Below are 7,382 nucleotides of genomic sequence, written 5' to 3' on the forward strand. Positions count from 1 at the left end.
CATGGAGTAATGTACAGCTTTTTATTCTTTTTTAAGTTCAATATTTAATCAGTAATCATCCCCTAATTATTTTATATTTAAAAATAATTCTGTAATCCAATCTTTTTAATGTAAAGGTACAATGCCACATATTTTAGAAGAGCCTCCATATATTTATTCATGAGTCTGATTTCATCTACACCCAATCCATTGAGCACTCTTGAATTTTAGAATTCTTAGTATGCTATTCATCATGTTACCTTATCTGCAAAACATTTACTTTCTCTACCATGAAACAAGATAATTTTAACTTCTGAAACAGGTAATCAAAGTTCTCAGTAATTATCATTATAAAAACATACAATTTTTATAATAGCTTTATTGAGATATAATTCACATACCATAAATTCACCCTTTTAAAGTATAAATTTTATGGTTTTTAAAATACTCATAGAATTGTACAACTATCACCAACTACCTAATTTTAGAATATCTTCATCACCCCATAAAAGAACTCCAAATTCATTAGCGGTCATTCTGCATTCCCCCTTTCCTCTAGCCCCTGGCAACCAGTAATCTACTTCCTATCTCTATGGATTCGCCTATTCTGGACATTAGATATAAATAGAATCATAGACTATGTGGCCTTTTGTGCTGGCTTCTTTTATTTATCATAATGTTTTCAAGATTACTTGTAGCATGTTTAATATTTTTTTCATGGCTCAATTATATTCCATTGTCTGTACATAATATTTTGTTTATCCATTCATAATTTGCATTTTCCTATTGATTATAGGCATTTGAATTGTTTCCACTTTTTTGACTATTATATTGATATTGCTCCTTGTATTTGTGTACAAGTTTCTGTGTTGATATGTTTTCAGTTCTCTTGTGTATTTTTACCTACTAGTGGAATTAAGTCATATGGTAACTTAATTTTTTGGAGAAACTACCTAACTGTTTTGTAAAGGAACTATAATGTTCTATATTTCTACCAACAATGTCTGAGAAATTGAGTTTCTTCATATCTTGAATAGCACTTCTTATTGCCCTTTTTATGATTACTATTATTACTACCATCCTAGTGAGTGTGAGTAGCTATCTTATTGTTGTTTGACTTATTTGTCAATTTATTTTCTTAGAAAATGTCTATTCTAATTGTTCGCCTATTTTTACTTGAGTTATTTGTCCTTTTATTGTTCAGTTAGAAGAAATTTTATATTTTTCGGATACAAGTTCCTTACTATGATTTGAAGATATTTTTTTCCCATTTGTTGGGTTGTCTTTTTAGTTTCTTGATGGTGTTTACAAGCACAAACATTTTAATTGTGATGCGGTTTAATTTAGCTATTTTTTCTTTAGTTGTTTGAGACTTTGGTATTATCTTTATGAAACCATTGCCGAATCCAAGGTCAAGAAGATATATGCATATGTTTTCTTCTAAGAATTTTATGGTTTTAGATCTTACATTTAGGTCTTTGATCCATTTTTGAATAATTTTGTAAATGATGTGAGATAGGAATTCGACTTCCTTTGCCTATGATATCCACTTATCCCAGTATCATTTCTGAACAGAATATTATTTTTCATTGAATTATTTTGGCACCCTTGTCAAAAATGCCCAGAAATGTAAGGATTGTTTTAAGATTCTTAATTTGTAGCTATCCTTATGTCAATACTACATGGTCATCATCATCACTGTAGTTTTGTAGTAAGTTTTGAAAATGAGAAATTGAGTCTTTCAATTTTGTTCTTTTTCATAATTATTTTGGCTCTTCTGGGTCCCTTGCAATTTCATATGAATTTAGGGACCAGATTGTCAATTTATACAAAAAAAAGTAAGGTGGGATTCTGATAGAGAGGGCATTCAATCTATAAATTAATTTGGGGAGTATTGTCATCTTAACAGTATTAAGTATCGCAACTATGATGAACACATGATGAATTTCTATTGATTAAGGTCTTTAATGTCTTTGAATATTCTTTTCTAGTTTTCAGTGTAAAACTCTGGTACCTTGTGGATAGGTTTATTCCTAAATAATTTATTAGTTTTGATGCTTATAAATGGAATTATTTTCTTAATCTGATTTGAGATTTTTTTCATTTATATTGTATAAAAATACAGTTGATTTTGTGTCTTACTCCTATGTAAAATTTCTTAATTCATCTGTTATTTTTAATATTTTTTAGTGGATTTCATATGGTTTTCTATATACAAGATCATACCTCTCTGTTGTTACAGGATTTAACCATCTTCTGTGTCATTGAAGAGAGCACAGTGAAATAAATACTGGTTGACTCAGCCATTAATTCACATTGAGCATCTCTCAAGATGTGAGATAATTACAAAAAAGCTACCTGTATCCAATAAAGACTCAACATGTACAGCATGTTGGAAATGCCCAAACATGGTAACTCTCTCTGCAATTCGTTGCAATTTAATGTTCACACACTCACACTCACACAGTCTCTATGTTTCAGCTGAAGAGTTAATGTTATATGAGTATGGAAAAAACTTTAAAATTTCAATGGATCAAAATTTTAAACAGGAAAATGAGCATTAAAAAACCTGTTTCATTGAGTTCAGTGTATATCAAAGGAAGTGGTTATAAACTAGAGAAAGTGTCTAGAGCATGTCTTATCTGGTACTTAATAAATATCAAATCCTTTGCCTTTCATATGCTTTCCCAAAGAAAAGATGGTTAAATCCTTGCAGCAGAGAAGTATTTATGGCACAGACACAATCTTTTTATTTCCTTTCATAATTGATATGACCTGCATAAGCTGGGCAGTGCTGTTACAGGTTAAAAAATTCTTATGATCACCTTCAGGAATAGAGTCCACTCACTGACATACCTCTCTCTTCTCCTTTTGAATATAGTATATATCAAGTGTAAAGGGGTAGATGTAAATGGAAGAATTATTAGTTTATAACAAAAATGTTAAGAACACTTTCCTTCTGGTAAATGACTAAACAATAAAAGTGATAGAACCTAGTTTTCTAGAAAGAAAAGGGAAAACTTTTACATATAAATAAGTTCATTTGTATTTGAGGTTTTATTTACATAAATGAGAAAATCTAGAAAAAAATAAATACAATATCTCTTGAATCCAGTGTTCCCCAAGGTTCCTGAAGAATTAAGTGATCACTGTTGAATAAGGGAACTAATGCATACTTTTAAAGTGTGTGTGTGTGTGCGTGTGTGTGCATCTCTGTGTGAGTAAATGAATGTTGCTGCACTTTAATTTATAAACTTGGAGAATAATATAGGGTGAATTGGTTAAAATGAAAAGATGTCTGTATAAAATAAATAACATAAATGAAGCTTATTTTCATCAACTATGATAATACGCTTCTGTATTTAGGTACAATAGCTATAATGCATTTCAAATGTAAATTAGCCAATCCAGGTTTCTCCCATGTGTTTAATTAATGAAAACTGTGTACCATACAAACTCAGGGCTGTTTTACCACCCTTCAAGAGGACATTCCTTTTATTACAAGACTTGGTTTAATAGTCTTTTAGTACAAAACTTTCCTTTAGCAGAAATCAAGTGTTAACTTTAAGGTCATGCCAGTTGTATCTTAAAACATGGAGTTACAAAATTCCTAATCTCCTTCCAAGCCATGTATAACAAAATGTATCAAAACTTGGGCTGCATTATACCATCACAGGATGAGCCATATTCTTTTTGCAACAAAATATAATCCTGTTTCTCTCATCTGCTTCTTTTCATGGCTTTCATTAGAATGATCTTGTTTCAGCTCCATCCAGACTCGTTAATTACTTTTCCAAATGTGCATATTTTTCTTCACTTCTCTGTGGGAACCCCACAACACATTTGGAGATGAGAAGTTTGTCCATAACTTTTTAACTTAACATGAGTAGTAGTTTTGAGTAGCTGAGTTTCACCTTCATCTTTTGATAATTTTGTTGTTTAAGCACACTTAATCATGTGCATGGACACATATTAAGTTAGCTAAAAGAAAGTGAAATAATAAAGCAGTCAAAAGAAACAAATAATATAGCAATTATAGTGTGAAGTTGAGGATAAGGCAAAATGTATTTTGAATCTTGATAAAATCATAAAGAATTTTCGGTCATGATTTATAAAAATATAACAAAAATTTTAGAAAAAAATTGTTGCTAAAACATAACTATCAAATTTTGTACTATTAGTATCTCCATTCAAAAGCATTCAGAAAACAAAAGAAAATAAGAACTCCTCAAAGATATAACTTTTTAACCCAACACAAGAGTCAGGAATAAAAGGTGAGAAGTGGAGGTAGGAGAGAGGTTGAAGCTCTAACGTGAGCTTCGGTTCTTATCCTTCCACTTCTATTCTTGTAATCAGCAAATTGCTAGGCTTGGTAACAATATATGAATATGGAAAATGACTATTTTTTCATGAAAACTATTAATAGGTTGCAAGAGAGAAAAAGTAATTAACTATAACTTCCAGGCTTATATTAACCATAAACTTATTAAACATTCCCTCAGTAATATTTAGAGAATACTGATGTAGTATGTGTTTAAAGATCACATTGTACAAGACTTGCATGTAAATATTTAAGAAGTTAATTAAAGTACAAATTATTTTTAAACTCTGATTCTGGTTATATTGTAAGTATGTATTCTAATTATTATTTAAGTGTCCAATTTTTCTTTTTGTCTAATTAGCATTTCTGGTTATGTCTGTTTTGGGCCATCAAAATTCAATGCCACTACTGGAGACATTGGTGGATTGCAAAGTTGGAGGAAAACATTTATTCCAGTAATTTCCTTTTTTTCCAATAACAAAACTAATAACAAATTTACCCTTTATTCTGAGTGTCCTATTTTGTTTGGAAATATAAAATCTGATAATTTTAAGATTAAATGCAGGTGCTTCCATATTTTCACCCATTTACAGGATATTAAGAAGTAGATGGCCCTCAGAATAATTAGTGATTTTAGGTTATTTCATTTGATAACCCTGTACTTCATTATATTAAATCTCTATCTCTTTGTATGTGTCAACATTAAAATAAAATTATAATTTTATTTTATATATATGTAAATGCAAGCAGATATGTTTAAAATATTTTGCTTTCTTGAGGTAAATTATATCACTATAACACTTCAGTGCGATTATAAGTCCCCAAGGTATCTGTCAATCTGTGTATGGCTGGGTCTAGGTTCTAAAAACAAACTGTACTAGCAAAGACATGGATAAAAGTCAATAATTAGCATCTTAAAAATTTATATTTTCATTTATTTAGCGACTTCATTTACTAATATTTATTATTATTATTATAGTTAAGCTTTAGCAAATTAATTAGCAATGAAATTACATTTGCATTTATGCCTAAATATAGGCAAATAATAACAGCAAGTTCACATCTTTTATCTTTTTATTGGAGACATTTGATGTGAATCTACAAAACAAACATTCTTTAAAAAAATTAATGGAATGAGTTGCGCAGGAATAGTCTTACTAGAATGATTTCTCTCTTTTACATCTTAGCTTGCTATAAACTATAAGTAAACAAGCAGAAGTGAATTAACACTTGGGAAAAAGTTATCACTAAAAGAGGCTGCGAGGTATCTACTAAATTAGAAGTATCTGAAGTCTATAACATTCATGATTGTCTGGTATAAATTCAAACAACCTGCATCATTTGAGAACTTGCCACTGAGCCATTATTATTCTTGGTTCTGAAGATTTAAAGATAAACAAGATGTTTACTTCCTTTGAGAGTTTTTTTCCTAGACATAGAAAGAAGAAATGAGGTCATAAAGGAAGAACTTCACCATATCTAATATGGTCTAAGTGGCAGTATTTTTCTTTTTTATAGAGACAGGATTCACATTATTGCCAAACTAATAAGAGTAACGAACCACTTTATTTTACTTATAAGAAAATTGATTCTCAGAGAAAAAGAGTAATTTCTTTCAAGTTAATATAGCTTGCTATATTGCTATTTGTAGATTCGGAATAAAACCTTATGTTTCCTAAAGATTTCTAAGACTCTCAAGAAAATGTATAATTACAGACTCTAGGAAAATACACCTATGTGTGGTAAAACTTGTTTCTTTCACAGCTCTTCTGACTTTTGATGCTCTACCTTGGCGCATTCATAATTTTGCCTGATGTTGATTAGATCTACAATGACTAGATTCGACTTCATTGTAAACAACCCTGGTTTCTTTCTTTTCCTTTTTCTCTTTTACTAGAAGATTTTTGTTCAATTTATATGAAGCGGTGCTTCTCAAACTTTGATGAGCTTATAAATTACTTGGGGGCATTAGTTAAATGCAGAATCTGGGATATAGATCTGAGAAAGGAAATGATATTTTGTGATTTTGATGAATTCATAGGTGATGCTGATGCACAATTCTGAACATCTTTTTTTTCTTCTTTAACTAAATAGCAAGGCTTGGAAAACAGTAGGCTTTGTACTAAATGTTATCAAGATAACTGGTTAGCCATTTGGCAAAAGATAAAATTAGATCCAAATCTCACACCTTTACACAAGGATAAACATTTAAGAGGATTCTAAATATCAAAATATAAAACTATACAAGTTTTAGAAGAAAACAGTGAATTCCTTCTTATCCCAAGTGTGCATAAATGCTTTCTAACTATAAATAAAATATTTATAAATTTTACTTAATAAATTAAAATGCATTCACCCACCTCCACCACCATCGCAAATGCCATGAAATGAAGTAAAAGTAAATGGGTACTAAGAGACTGAAAAAACAGCAAACTATGAACTGGGATGGAATATTGACAAATAACAAGTCTGAAAAAAGAATTTTATCCAGACTATTTAAGGAGCTAACAAAACTCATAGTAAGAAAACAAATGACTCATTAAAAAAAGAAGAATCAAAGACTTGAGATTCTTAATAAAATAGGCTATACAGAAAGCAATTTGAAACAATTTCAACATCCTTAGCTGTTAAGGAAATAGAAATTAAAGTCATAATGAGATACCATTACACACTGATTAAAATGGTTAAAATGAAAAGTACTGATAATACCATTGTGGAGAAGGGTGCAGAGCTTCTGGAACTTTCATAAATTGGTTGTGGACAAACAAAATGGTATAGACACTTTGGACATAATGTGGCAGTTTCTTATATGGTTAAACTTATACTAATTGTATTTCCCAGAAATTCCACTCCTATGTACTTGCCCTAGAAAAATGAAAACTCATGTTCACACAAACACCTGTACATGAATGTTTATAGCAGTTCTATTTATAATCACCCAGACCTGTAAATAACACAGATGTTCTTCAATGGGTGAATACATAAATAAACTGTGACATACTCATATAACAGAATACTAAGTAATAAAAATGAATGCACTTGATTTACATAAATAATTTGGAAAATCTTAAACATATTACCC

This window comes from Rousettus aegyptiacus, unplaced genomic scaffold (genome assembly GCF_014176215.1).
Source record: "Rousettus aegyptiacus isolate mRouAeg1 unplaced genomic scaffold, mRouAeg1.p scaffold_m13_p_8, whole genome shotgun sequence".
Lineage (NCBI taxonomy): Eukaryota > Metazoa > Chordata > Mammalia > Chiroptera > Pteropodidae > Rousettus > Rousettus aegyptiacus.